This window comes from Platalea leucorodia, assembly GCF_965183815.1.
Source record: "Platalea leucorodia genome assembly, chromosome: 2".
Lineage (NCBI taxonomy): Eukaryota > Metazoa > Chordata > Aves > Pelecaniformes > Threskiornithidae > Platalea > Platalea leucorodia.
The window spans coordinates 102,814,952-102,830,772 of NC_138824.1; positions in this window are offsets into that span (position 1 = coordinate 102,814,952).

Below are 15,821 nucleotides of genomic sequence, written 5' to 3' on the forward strand. Positions count from 1 at the left end.
TTTTACTTGTTTGTTCCAGCTGCAATAATACAAACAATATATTTATTACAGAGCATGTGACACCATTCAACAAATGAGTTTTAATACTTTTCATGCATTCACAGCTACCTTTCTCATTCTAGCTAAGCAACGTTTAGAATCAAAGTCAAGGGAGCACCATTTCACTTTTCCATTTAAAAAGGATTCAAGTGAAATACAGTGCAGAGACTGCCTTTCTTTTGCTATTCACAGATTAGAAAGAACGATGGCAAAGGAAGCTTCCCCTCTCCTCACCTGCTTGCTCCCCGCCATTGCCCCTTCAGCAAGCCTTGACTCGTGGCAATGCTGCCTGGTTCTGAAGGTGAAGAAGGAAGAAGGGGTGGGGAGTTGAGAGTAACATGACCCCAAGCCTGCCATGTGATTGGAAACGTGCACACCACTCCACATGGTGTCAATGAGGAGGCACCCATCCTCCTACCTTCCACCCATACTCCCCCAGTCAAACTGTGCCTGATAGTCACACACTTAATGGTCAGAAAGTTACTGGGTCTCCAAACCTTGGTGGTGATTCTTCAGTGGAACTCTGTGCAGGTGAAGGGGTCTGTCTGCATGGGTTTGACTCCCGGATTGGGACCTTATTCAGTCCTCAGTCTTTCTTCTGAGACCACCAACTCCAAAAAGTGGTTTTACTGAGATGAAACCCTGTCCGTTAAGAAAACTGCTAGTTCATTTCAAGCAGGGCACTAAAGAATCGTCAAGCAACAAAAGAATTAGCTACTACTGATCTGTAATGGTATAATTAAAGCATCTCTGAACACTCAAAAGTTGTACTCAGAGCTCTACCATGTATATTTAACCTTTTGAATAAGCAGTTTTGGTTAAACTATTGAATAGCCGAACGCAAACTTAATCTCCTTGTATACCTAGCACAAAGCTGCTAAAATTCACAGATACTAATCTTCTGATTAGCTCCATGTGGGAGAACATGAAGTCAGTGGGACTTCATGCATGCAAAAGATCTGCCCATAAAGAAATTATTTTAGGACTGAAGACTATGCTATCCAGAGTGCATTGTATCCATACCAACTATGTGGACAATTATGAGACTCGCTTTTAAATAACCATAAAAACTCCTCAGTCAATTAGAAACCAAGTTCTTCAGGAAAATACAATTAATTTACTAAAAGTTGTACCACATGTCAGTAGACAACACAGCATTTAGCTAGTGAAAAGAAAAGATGGATTCCTAAGCCAATAGTCTTGCAGTTTTTCAGTGAAGTAGCTATTGTATTGCAAGGAAATCCCAACAATTCATTCTAATTTACACTTAATTATTTGGCAGTCTCAGAAAGTCAATAGAACAGAACAATATTTCAGGATTATAATCTTCCTTGGTGATGCACAAGTGAATCAAACTCTTCCCTGGCATCACTGCCTTGCAATCAGTGGAAGAGTATCAAATTTGCATTTGGCCCATTAATTTCAGCATTTCTTTTTTATTTGCTTTGTCTGTCTTAATATTTAGCTAGCAGAGTGATACAGTTACTCTGTAGCAATGCTACACAAGAAATTGTTATTTGAAGTGCATAATCTTTTCTTAAAATAACAACAAATATTCTAAAATGATTACTTTGAACAAATCTTATTTGGACCTGAGAGTGTCTCTTTGTACTAATAGATACGGGATATCAGGAATCGTTCTTTACTCCCCATTACTAATAATCAAGACACACAAAAATTGAACTGATCTCTATTGGGCAGAGACAAGGGAAAGTCAACTAAACTGCCGCAGTGTATGTTTTTGGGCTCAGGAAAAGATCCCTGGAGTCAACTGAAATATTCTATTTTTAAGTGCATTGCATTAGACTAAATAACTTTTGCCTTCTGAGCATTAGAGCATTATTGATCTCTTTTTTCCCCCCAGACTGTCACTTTATATGAAACATCTGAGACCTCTCACTGTTTAAAAAAAAAAAAAAACACAACAGAACTACTAATCCAAAATTCTTTGTCATATTTCCCTTCCATACCTCCCAATACAAGGTAAAGCAAAAAGAAAAAAAAAAAAAAAGAAGAGATTTTAAATGATAAGCACATCCTTGAAACAAGGCTGTTTATCATTCTGTGTTGGTGGTACACATTCTCCTGACATCTGCTTACTATCTCAAGTGGTCTTCCAGATAAAAGTATACTTAACATTTCATATCATAGCCTAAGAAACTAAAATGATGCATTCTGCTAGACGTTTTAAAGTTGCCATAACAATGTTGCTAGGAGTAAATCTGTTGCCTTATCCCAGTCACACACTCTGTGGTCTGCGATGTCTTTAAATTACTCTTTTAACCACCTACTATGTGAGGGCAAAAATCAATACCCCTTCAATAAGCAACGGGGAATTCTATCATACCACCAAAGAGCGTTTTCATTTTATTCCAATCCACAAAAACAAATCTCATCTTTATAAGCAGCAATTACCCTGCTATCCATTTTTTTTTTTATGTTGCATTTATTCCTTCGCTCCTTTTTGTGCGGAATCTTCAAGCTCTTCATCACAAAAAGCAATCAAAGGGAAGGGAGAGGGATGGAAGCAGCCCGTGTGCAAATGAGGTGATACAGGAAACACACAGACCGACTGCCCCCAATTCCCCACCTGCTTTCTCCGTGCATGAAGAACAAGATCTCTGCAGGCAGAGGTGAGGGTGAGTGGGCAACCTGGAATTTAACAAGATTTAATGAGCAGCTCCCTTCTTCACAACAATTGCCTATAGAACTGGCTGCTGTTTCTCCATAAAAAATCTGCAGCAGAACTCAGATTAAGTGCTGTTACAGCTCTATCAATTTAGTTCAGTTTTCACACCTGTTGCCTTACCTCACTTAGCAGAGTGTCTGCACTTGTATAATCCAGGGCCAGCCACTGCCTTGGCTTGTCGTTGCCTTTATGGAGTAAAGCTTCAATAAAAGAAAAGGCTGCACCTGCTGCATAGCAACAAACTGACAAGGTCTGAGAAGCTGAGACAGCTGTCAGGGCAACATGCTGCTACCTGCACTTCCCATAGGCTTTGCTGTCCCAAAAGATCACCCTTTTCCGCTTTTCTCCACAATTCCGCTTTTCCTTCCTCTCCGTGCCAGTGATGAGGGATTATGATGCTGTCACGCTTCAGGGAGGAAAAAATCCTTCTGTCACAGGCATTATTAAGCAGCAAACTGTGGCGAGCCCAAGATTTTTAATTCATTAGTCCTGGCAAACCTAAAATACAAACAGACTTGCTTCATAGGACAGGAATGTTTTCAGCATGACCCAATCAGTGTCTGTGTCTATTCCAGCAAACTGGCAAAGATAGCATGACTCCAGTCAGCAAAAATGTCTGCGGCTCCAATCAGCTTGGGCTGACACTGCCAACTTGGACTGGCTACAAGCAAACTATCAAATGATAGCAGTGACTATCAAAGCTAACAACAAGGGATGGGCTTGGTGTGTTAGGCTAGGTTCAAGTTGGCTTTGGTCAAGCCGGGCTTGCTTAATAGCAGACGATAGCCCTGCACTTCTGAGGAGGCAACGGGCAAATTTCAGAATGCGTACGCTGTGAAAGCAGATGTATTTATAGATGAGCTGGTGATGGCAGTGATAGCTGAAGCTGACTAAATCAGAGATTTGACTGAACTCAGAGGATTTCCTAGTGCGATTTCAGATAGCTTTTGTCAGTCTTGAAACCACAGGCAAACAATTAATAGATAAATCTTGAAGTATCGCAAGAGAGATGAATTTCTTCAGCTTAAACTTTTATTTTCTGTAGCTGTGTCATGCACAGGTACTGCTTACGTGACTTCTTTGATTGACTGCTATCACAGCCGTTAAGACAAATGGAGAAAAATGGAGAACAATTACGGAATGATTCCACAGAATATCTTCATATTTATTGTTCTGTGCTTGAAAAGGGGGTTCTCCTCCTTTTATATTACAAAATGTATTCCGAAGGTATATTTTATATTTTTAAATTCCAAATGGGAAAGGTTTAGCTAACCCAGATCTCCTCTATATGCACACTGCTAGATTCTCTTGGCTCAGCTGAGATACAGAGAGGTTGCAGGACAAATAGAGATGTGAAGGTCTGAAGTCAAATTTTCATCCTTCCTCACCCCCTCACCTTCTGGCCCTAGTCCAGGATTGATCTAATCAGTGCAAATCTCAGGAAGCCAGCAGTTGCCCTTGTGGCCTCAAAAGACCTTTTTCATACTTTGAAATGACTAAACTGCAAAGATATTCTACCCACACTGCCTTTCCCCCAGCAATGACCCGGGAGGGTATCAGACAGCTACACCATTAGTTAGGTATCTGGTGAGGCTGTCTTTTTAACTGCAGTGTGATTTCAGGGGAGACTATGGGCTCTGCCCCAAAGAGTCAGTGAAAAGTGGGGCTATGCCTCTGACTGTGCTGACCATTTTCTCTTTTCTTGATGTGTTTCTGAAAAGATTGAGGGTTCCTTCCTATATGTTTCTTTTGGAAGAGGAGGGAGAGAGATTTATCTCTGATCACAGCCATTATTGCAAATAACATTCTACAGCTCAATACCATCAGCAGCTGATATTGATCTCCAGCTCCAGGTCCAATTACTGTGAAAGTATTTGTTTGAAGATACAGAAAATCCTGGCTCCGGTGAAGTCATTAAAAATATTCTGCTTCAGTTTCCACGGAGCCAGGGTTTCCCCCAAATCGTAAGATCCTCTTCTGGTTTGTATGGACAGATGGTATTTAGATGGTATGAGTGCCTTCATTACATGCCATTACAGTAGAGCCTAAAAAAGGCTCTCTACGTAAAATCTTAAGACATGCAAAATCTTCAATAGCCATGACAGCAGGGGTCTTGGACAGAAATGATGGCTGAATAACCCAGGGGTGGTTTTTCCAGATGGCTCTGACACTCCACATTTCCAGACTGACACTTCAGTTGTACTCAGTTTAAATTGTACGTGCATTTGCAAATTGAGTTCATAATCATTTTATGTTTTGTATCCATTCTATACAGGTTTTTTAAATGTCAGTGTTTCTAGTTAAATCCGTATTATTATACACACTTTACGAAAAAAAGGTGGAATCACCTGTGCTTCACTTAATATGCATACTCCTTTTCTAAGGGGTGTGCTGCTCCCGAGAGCTATGAATCATGTGCTAAGATACCAAAACTGCACAAACCAAAAGGCCGCTGATTTGCATTTAAATATCAGTTCCGTGCTCTACACAATGATTAGTCACCTGAAACTACTACTTTATGGAAGGTAGTGTATTTTTAAAATGTGAGAATATTATAGCATTCTGTATACAGAACATTAAATTTGAAGCATCAGGATGAATGATTTGACTGTTTTATCATCTATTTATTATTGGGGCTACGGTGCTAAAACCCCCAATAACATAGATTTACACAGGACATTTTAAAAGGCTCTCTAAGTTACTTTATAACGATAAACTAGGGAAGATCTCAATTTTAAACAACAGGGAAATTGAAGTCCAGGGTGCTTCACTTCCGTGACTTGCTCAAATTAATAGTCAAAGGCATTGTAAATTTTGGGTACAGATAAATCCCACTTCTCGTATTCACTAAGTAGGTGACTGAAATCTGCACATCTAAGAAAATTACTCTCCCATTTATTGCAACACAAAAAATACTTCTTTACAACAGGCTGCCCATACACCTTACAGTCATCTCTGTGAGAATTACAGAATGCTGATAACTCCGTTTTTTTTGTGCAGGAGCACAGCCTGCCCTGTTTCGTTTCTAGCATATTCTTAGTCATCAGATCCCTGGTACCCAAGCAAAATTCTTTCAATCCTGTATCACACTGTGAAACTGGTGATATGCTAGAAGAGGATATCATGTTTTATTCATCAAAAAACACCTTAAAGAAGCACTCTAAATTAGGAACACTGGGACTTACTAATATTCAGTAGTAGAAACATGCAAATTTGTAACAATTTTTAGGATGAAGTATCAGTTATTCTACAGATGTAAAAAAAGCCAATATCTGCTATCTAATAAAACACCTGTTGCCTTCCCTTTTTTAGCTGTGCTACTTTCAATTCATCTCAGTTTCCTAGTATAAGTAGTATTTTAGTAGCCTATGACCTCATTCATGCTAAAATGGTGTTTCACAGATTGCCAGTCACTATTTAAAAATACACTTTAAATATTCTAGCATATGGAAGATGTTCCAAGGAGAAATTTAAAAAAAAATAAGGTTTTTTGCCTAAAACCACCTACAGAGCAAAATCTTCATTTTATAGATTCCTCTGAGTACAAACAGAATCCCATTTCGGACAGTTTCTGATGAACTTATTTCTGCAGCCAAATTTGTTAAAAATCCCACTGTGGGAGGGATTTGGTCCCCTTTACTGACATTGAGACTGATCAGGGTGAAGCTGCTCCATGCTATAGGGAATTGATTTTGAAAGCATAAACATTGGTGAGTTGAAAGCATAAATATTGGTGAGTTGAAAGCATAAACATTGGTGAGTTGCGTCCTTTAACTCCACATTACGTGTAGAATTTCCAATACCACTTGGATTGTATGGCTCAGAATTTGCCAAATATTAAAAGCTAGATGGTATATTCCATTCGTCTGCCATGGTAATTGAATAAGTGCGCTCACACCAGCCATAAAAATAGAATTTCTTTGCTGACTTTATCTCTTCTTGTAATCCATAAGGATAACCATTTCAACTCTGCATGGAACTCGGTAGAGAAATGGTTTTTTTCTACAGCAGCAGTTATCCTAGGTAAGATCAGAGTATCCAATATGATGTAATCAAATCACAATATTCCCAGCCAGAAATCCAGAACCAGAGAAGAATACTTCTTTCTTGTCTTTTGGATAATGGAAAGGTATAGATCAAATATACATTATTTAGTCTTGTTGCACCTCACTCACAAACTAACATCCCAAGTCCTGACTACTGGAGCAGCCGACAGAGCACTTCATTACTGTTCTTAGATACTACCTCCAGTCTCCTTGCCTAGGTAGTATTTTAACACAGGTAAAATAACGTACTTTCCCCCAAGCTCTACACTCATAAATGGCTGAACCCTATCAGATGAAATTAAGTCATTAAAAGCAGCATGAAACATACATTGGGCACTGACTTAAAAAATAGCACATATGAAACTTTATAATTAATGGCAAATCGATATGCAATAGCTGAATTCACTTATATAGGACCATACATATCTAATGGAGATTGTTGCAGAGAAATTAAAAAATTGGCTGTAATGTGGAATTACAGGTGCTGACTCAACGATTTTTACACCTGCCTTAAGACCACCTGGAAATAACTGCATCTTGAATCATTTGAAAGCCTGACTGGCGAAAATCTCCATCGTTTCTACAGCAAACTCTAGACAGAAATTGTGGGAAGCTAATTCCGCTGAGGGGAAGAAAACTGAAGCCTTTGACATATGATGCTGCCAAAGACCCTTGCATATCTCTTGCATGGAAAACAAGATGAAAGCTGAAGTTGTGAGAAATATTACTGGAAAAGCCTCACTGTTGTCAGAAATCAGCAGGTGCAAGCTTATATGCTTTACTCACATCAGCATAGAGATGGAAATAACCTTTAGAAACTGATTACAGGAAGAATGGTGGCACGTCATCTCAACAGGGAATGATGAAGCAGGATATAGATTGACAGTGTGAAGCAATTCACTGGGAGATCAGCGGCTGAGTGTTCAAAGCTAGCATTGGCTAGCACTGGCTAAGTGGAAACACCAGTACTTTCTTGCAAGCACTTAAACACAAATGCATCAGTTTTGCTTACCAATTGCTTACCAATACCACTGAAGCACATCCAGCTGTCCTAGGATAAAAAGATAATTGCCTGATATCCATATAAAAGCAGAGTAATCACTCCATTTCAGTTGGACTTGCCATTCCTTAAGGGAATGTTTAGCTTACCTTACTTAAGAACCTACCTTAAAAGCATACTACAAGACATTACAGCCTCACTTGTTGATGATGGCTGAGGTCATCATGCTCTCACAGATATACACATAAGACTTTTAGGTCAACACACTTTTTCATGAAGCTTTGCTGCTATAAGGAAGAAATCAGCATTCAGAAGAATGTGGTGAAATCCCCAGCAGCAGCTGGTATTTTGCCCATACTTGAAACCTCACTGCTGATTCAGCACCAAAACTGCCTTAGTTAATAGTACCAGCTGCAAACGTAGAGGAGAAGTTTAGAAACAATAAAGGCTAGAATACTTCTTAGCAAAAATTTTTCATTACTAAATGTGGCTTATAACAGTCCAGGAAGTCCTCACAGCTCCTCTAGATATTTATCCTCTCTCCCTCCCTGAAGAGAAAACATGATATTATAACTAGCAAGAGCAGAGCAGACAGTTCAGCAGTGCGGTAGATGTATCAGGTACATGACTATCACACAATGACAGGATGTGTGTGCATGAATTTATCTTGTTCTGTGGAATGAACTACACTAAACAAGAAATCATTACGGTTACAAAGTCAAAAAACTGTCAGACTTATGACCTGCCTCCCTATTTACAGTTGGATTGGAATCCTTGTGCATCTCTGATACGGTCTTTAATGATGGGTGCTTATGCCACTTTCCCCCACGAACCCAAATTCAGCCAAAATTGCTTGTTCCAATGAAAGATATTACATTTTTATAAACCCAAAGATATTATCTTTTTATAAAGGCACACTAGGGGAGAAAAAAAAAAAAAAAAAAAGGCTTTTCTCTGTCCGATAAATTATACAAGACAATTTCAAAGGCCATCTTACCCAGGGACAGCTCCTGCCCAGAAAACAAGACTCTATAAATTTTCTGTTGGGACACTGACAAGACAAAGTAAGGTAAGGACAGTAAACTGCTTCTTTTTCAGAGGGGGAAAAGGGCACTTGAACTTTGTTCTTCCTAAATGATTATCCATACCTCTGAGGCTGACTGCAAGTGAAGGACCAAGCACTACCATTTTGTCATTATTAATGCCAAGCTCTTCCTCTTATCATGGGACTTTAATAAGGAAGAAGCAGATATTCTTGTGATCTAATGTACAGGACTAAGCCAGTGATATTAATACTCCAGAATATTCCCATATTAAGTCACCCACACAATACTGTTTAAGTGCACTACTGACAGAAAAGACTTGACATTATCTAATTGGCAGTAGTCAAGATGACATATTGCTTCTAGAAATGACATAATATTGATATTTCTCACAAGAAAGAAATGCAAATAGGCTCTGCCATCAGTTTCTCACTGAAAAAAATACCCAACTTTTTTGTATGATTTTGTGTACTCCATAGAGGAGAATTCCAATGATTTTATCACTTAAACTGAAACATATCTGCTACAGCATTTTTGACAGGTTGGCATCAATGACTCCCAAACATATTGGTTACCTTTGAAAACCCGTAATTCCAGACAACAGAGAATAAACTCTAATTTGTTAGTCACTTACTTACACCTACTCCGTATTATGAGTAGAAGCAGCCGTTTATAGAGAGACCTGCTCTTCAATGCTGCCCCTTAGAGGACACATTCGAGAAATTCATCCATCTCATGTCAGAGCCGTTGAAGACAATACAAGAACTGGATCAGGACAGTATAATGTTGCATCATGTGAAACCGATTGACTATTTTGATACTGACTGTTCACCAGTATAGCTTATTAATGTAAAACTACTTAATCAGAGTTAATCAGGTAATTTCTTTAATAAGAAATTGCCTTTGCTACAGCAATTTTTGCCAAAAAACAACCTTGATTCCCCACACCCTGTTCATGCAAGCCCCTAATGACATCCTGGTTTTGATTTTACGATTTTCTTCATGTGGTCATCCACAATAATCCAAGAACAAAGTTATATCTCCAAACTAAACCTGTACTGAATCTTTTTAAATTTCTTTTTTCCTTTTTTTTCCCCCCCTAAAGCTCTGTTGGCAAAACCAGCTAATTGTTTTAACACCATGAACTATATGCAGGCTGCTGTACCTCCTGCTTGAGCTCTCCTAAATCCTGATTCTCATGTGAGAGTGACAGAAATGCCACTTTCACAGGGAGGCAGCAGGGAATATTGATCTTTAAATTATCTGAATTACAGGCTCCTGTTAAAAATGTTTAAGATTCTCATCTTGAAAAATACAGTATCTCTATCTATGTGTGAAGCTTCATCATACCTTGAATGCCTTTCCTTTAAATGAGCGGTTAGATCTTAATGTCTGGTAACTGTCCATTTCAGATGAAACGTTATGAAACACAAGACTGCAGTCTCAAGTAGCCATCAATGGCATCATAAGAAAAGCTGTAAGATACATGGGGTAGCACATACATTTTGGGGGGAACATTGTACATTCCAAGTTTCAGTTCAGATCATCATCTTCTCTGCCACTTGAGTGTTACAAGTCTTCAAACACAGTGCAAAATTAGAAAATTACTATTAACATACCTAAAATGAAAATTACTCCCATTCCATTCACTTAGTTCTTACAGTTTTACAGCCATAAATAAAATGACAGTGGTTTAAAATGAACAAAACTAGCTATTAATAAAGCCCGCAATTCTTGAAATGCTAAATCCAGTAATAGAGTGCTGTTTACTAGAACTGGATAGTTTGTATTACCACAGCTTAGCGGTTGATGAGATTTCAATTTTAAAGCATTGCTTTCAAAAGTTACAAAAACCATGACATATAGACATGACAGACTGCTTTTGAACTTTAAAAATGCAAAAAAAGAAAAACTGTTTCAAATATTTGTTCTCTTAGAACTTTTTTTACAAGCCATAATTTGCCATACTGATTACAAAATAGCGAAAATTGAGAAATATTGTCTAATTCCACTTGCTGATGAAACCCCTTTTTTTAAAGTTCTGAATATCCAAATATTACAAGGTTTTTGCTATTCATCTTCACACTACCACCCACAGATTTCACCATAACCTCACTTAAGCCTCCTAAAACCAAGAAATAGACACAAAAAGTTAAAGCAGTATCTTCCTATGAGACTGAAAGACGTTATGCAGAGGATTCATTCTTTTCTCCAAGATTTTGGGGAGAAACATTGAAAGCACATGTCTGTAATCCTTTAACACAGGCAACTAGACATAGATGCACAACTGAAAACAACCTTTTCTTTAGAGCTGCTGAGAAGTCTGCAGGAGGGCTGTTGGAGCATTGGGAACCTTTTGGAACCACATATCATACAACAGTAAAAAACCTGTAATCCCGCTTATGCTAAGAGTTCCCTTATTTTCACCCTGTTGATGGCTGAAGTCTCACGATCTCTAGCCCTTGTTCTCATGGGAGACTTCAACTTACCAGATCTCTGCTGGAAATACAACACAGCAGAGAGAAAGCAGTCTCGGAGGTTCCTGGAGCGTGTGGAAGATAGATAACTTCCTGACGCAGCTGGCCAGCGAGCCAGCCAGGGGAGGTGCCCCGCTGGACCTGCTGCTTACGAACAGAGAGGGCCTGGTGGGCAATGTGGTGGTCGGAGGCTGTCTTGGGCACAGCAACCATGAAATGATAGTGTTTTCAATTCTTGGAGAAGCAAGGAAAGGGGTTAGCAAAACTGCTACCCTGGACTTTAGAAGGGCAGACTTTGGATTGTTTAGGAGTCTGGTTAGTGGAGTCCCTGGGGAGGCAGTCCTGAAGGGCAAAGGAGTCCAGGAAGGCTGGACGTTATTCAAGAAGGAAGTCTTAAAGGCGCAGGAGCAGGCCGTCCCCATGTGCCGCAAGTCGAGCAGGTGGGGGAGAAGGCCGGCCCGGCTGAGCAGAGAGCTTTGGCTGGAACGCAGGAAAAAAAGGAGAACTTACCTCCTTTGGAAGAAGGGGCAGGCAACTCAGGAGGACTACAAGGATGTTGTGAGGTTATGCAGAGAGAAGATTAGAAAGGCGAAGGCCCAGCTAGAACTTAAACTGGCCACTGCCGTTAAAGATAACAAAAAATGTTTTTACAAATATATCAGCGACAAAAGGAGGGCCAGGGAGAATCTCCCTCTTTTGCTGGATGCAGAGGGAAACTTTGCCACGAAGGATGAGGAAAAGGCTGAGGTACTCAATGCCTTCTTTGCCCCTGAGCTGGGAGATGGAGATAGGATGCAGAGTGAAGTCCCAGTTGTCGAAGAGGTGTCAGTCACCGAGCTGCTCCTCCACCTGAATGCTCACAAGTCTGTGGGGCCAGACGGGATCCACCCGAGGATACTGAGGCAGCTGGCAGAGGAGCTTGCCAAGCCACTCTCCATCATCTATCAGCAGTCCTGGCTAACCAGGGAGGTCCCAGTTGACTGGAAGTTAGCAAATGTGATGCCCCTCTACAAGAAGGGTCGGAAGGAGGATCCGGGGAACTACAGGCCTGTCAGCCTGACCTTGGTGCCGGGGAAGGTCATGGAGCAGATCATCTTGAGTGCCATTACGGGGCACGTGCGGGACAACCGGGGGATCAGGCTCAGCCAGCATGGGTTTATGAAAGGCAGGTCCTGCTTCACTAACCTGGTCTCCTTCTATGACAAGGTGACCCACTTAGTGAACAAGGGAAAGGCTATGAATGTTGGCTACCTGGACTTTAGTAAGGCCTTTGACACTGTCTCCCACAGCATTCTCCTGGAGAAACTGGCTGCTCACGGCTTGGATAAGTGCACTCTGCGCTGGGTTAAAAACTGGCTGGACAGCCGAGCCCAGAGAGTGCTGGTGAATGGAGTCAAATCCAGTTGGCGGCCGGTCACGAGTGGTGTTCCCCAGGGCTCAGGATTGGGGCCGGTCCTGTTCAATATCTTCATTGATGATCTGGATGAGGGGATCGAGTGCACCCTCAGTGAGTCTGCAGACGACACCAAGTTGGGTGGAAGTGTCGATTTGCTGGAGGGTAGAAAGGCCCTGCAGAGGGACGTGGACAGGCTGGATCGATGGGCCGGGGCCAACTGTATGAGATTCAACAAGGCTGAGTGCTGGGTCCTGCACTTGGGTCACAACAACCCCATGCAACGCTGCAGGCTGGGGGAGGAGTGGCCGGGGAGCTGCCTGGCAGAAAAGGACCTGGGGGTGTTGGTTGACAGCCATCTGAATATGAGCCAGCAGTGTGCTCAGGTGGCCAAGAGGGCCAATGGCATCCTGGCCTGTATCAATCAGGAATAGTGTGGCCAGCAGGACCAGGGAGGTGATAGTGCCCCTCTACTCGGCACTGGTGAGGCCGCACCTCGAGTGCTGTGTTCAGTTTTGGGCCCCTCACTACAAGAAGGACATCGAGGTGCTGGAGCGTGTCCAGAGGAGGGCAACGAAGCTGGTGAAGGGTCTAGAGCACAAGTCTTATGAGGAGCGGCTGAGGGAGCTGGGGTGGTTTAGCCTGGAGAAGAGGAGGCTGAGGGGAGACTTTATTGCTCTCTACAACTACCTGAAAGGAGGTTGTAGCGAGGTGGGGGTCGGTCTGTTCTCCCTAGTAACAAGCGATAGGACAAGAGGAAATGGCCTCAAGCTGCGCCAGGGGAAGTTTAGGTTGGATATTAGGAAAAACTTCTTCACCGAAAGGGCAGTCAGGCATTGGACGAGGCTGCCCAGGGAAGTGGTTGAGTCCCCATCCCTGGAAGTATTTAAAAGACGGGTAGATGTGGTGCTTAGGGACATGGTTTAGTGGTGGACTTGGCAGTGCTGGGTTAACGGTTGGACTCGATGATCTTAAGGGTCTTTTCCAACCTAAACAATTCTATGACTCTATGGTCCTGGGATAATTTATTATAACTACTAAGTCTGACCATAGATAACCTGAATAAGCCACACCATTACTAATAACTTAACCTACATCATCAGTGGGTAAAATCATAAGAATTTATTTTTATTTGTTTTTTTACAGTAAAAATACTGTATTAGTATTAGTTCTCAAATTCATAATCCTTTACAAATTTCATCAGAACAGAGCATTTTCTTTTGTAGTTCTTCTGTACATGCCAGCAGTAACAGAAATGCAAGATCGAAGACAAAATGCTGGTTAGACAGTATTGTAGAGGATTGGAGGGATGGAGGCACAATGAAGTACCCCATTAGGTGTGAGTTCAAATTTCAGGGACTCTGAAGGCTTGAAAAGCAGGCATCAAACTGCTGATGAGAGCAAAGGGAGTTACACTTGTGTTTTCAAAAGCATTGTAAATGGAATCACACACTGCTGAATGACTGCTTTGGGTTTCCCATCTTTCCCAAAGATGCCTTTCTGAACCCTATTCCACTGTATTTTCCTGAGTTCATGCACAAAGCAAGTCTAATTAGCAAATGTCTTCTTTTATTAATAAAGCAAATTAACTTCAAATGAAGCAAAAACATAGCAGTGTGGAGTCCTGTACACTCTGCCTTCCACCACTCCTTGCTGTGAAGGTGGTGGCTTCTGGGCCAAGGTATCCAAAGCTTTTGTAAGTGATCAAACAAGACAGTTGCTCCCTCAGAGTTTCTGCAGGTGTTGGGAACATAGATGACTCCCTCCTAAACCTGTGACATGCTGATGTTCGAGGTAAGAGTGGTGGTATGGCTTGCTGCCACATATTGTCCCACGTCAAGCACCAGTTTAATGTCTTCTGCTGTCTCTTCGCTAGCTGGCTGATAACAAGGACATCTGTTAGTGGATCAAAATAACCGATGTGATGCTGTAGTATATATTTTGGACCATTTTCATGCAAGAGAATGATTAGCAAAGAATCTGTCATGATCTCACATGTGGTTTACTGATGCCCATATTTTAGTCAATAGAACTCAGAACCCGGACCATGAAGATGCATAACAGACATTTAGACATTCACTTCACTGTACTATGCTAAAAAACCCAAAATAATAGAAATGAAGAAGCTCAAATGCATCACAGATGAAATCTATTCTTTGCTAAGCAGTAAACACCTAGCCTGCAGTGTTGGTAAGATAAGCAATACTGATGATGAAAAACAGTTGGGACAATTATCCTTCAAAAGCAAAAAAGGCAGATTTCTTTATCGCTCGATTACTGTTTCAAGAATCTTAACCCCAATACAGGGTTTGAGATTAAATGTGGCTGATGATAGCCAACAAGGGAAACTACTGATACTGCTAAGTCAGGGATGTGGTGTTGCCACCTTCACCTTGGAACTTTGATGTCTGGTAACATCCTTTTGCTTCCCTCGGCCTAGTTCTCTTGTTCTCATTTCACCCATTCATTGTGTAGTATGCAAAGTGCCCGGAGATCAAATATTTAGCAAACACACGCAAATCTGAGTGAACAAAGTAATGCAGTATTTCAGTAGCTTTACATATCGTCATAGCACAGTACAAACATTAGTTCCTGCTGATTAGATGTACATTAAGGTGATTTTCTTATTAAATAAACCTCCAGGACATTAACTTTTCTTTTGTTGTACACATTACAACACTGGTTTGAAGTTGTTTATTAGAAAAGTGTTTATTAGAAAATGTTCTCTGCTTATTCTTTATATGTAAACTGGTTGCACTGCTTAAATGATACTTTGGTAACTATCCATAATTTATTCATATATATTTGTTACTTTCTTTTTCTCTACTGTGGAACTTAAATAGCAATGGTATAGTCTTCAACTTAACAGGTTTTTTAGGCAGTAGGCAATGTGTCTTCTGTTCAGACATGAGATCACACTTTTGGGATTTAGCATGCGATACTGGGAACAAGTCCCATGCGACAGTCCCAACTTTTGGCATGAATCCATTCCATGGCCTGTGGCCCTTACTACACTATGGCATGATTCCCTTATTTGTATAATGTGTTATAGTATCTCCTGCTTTGCAGAAGTGCACAGCATTTATTCATTAATATTTCTTTAAACACTTCAAGAATCATGTAGGAAAGACTAT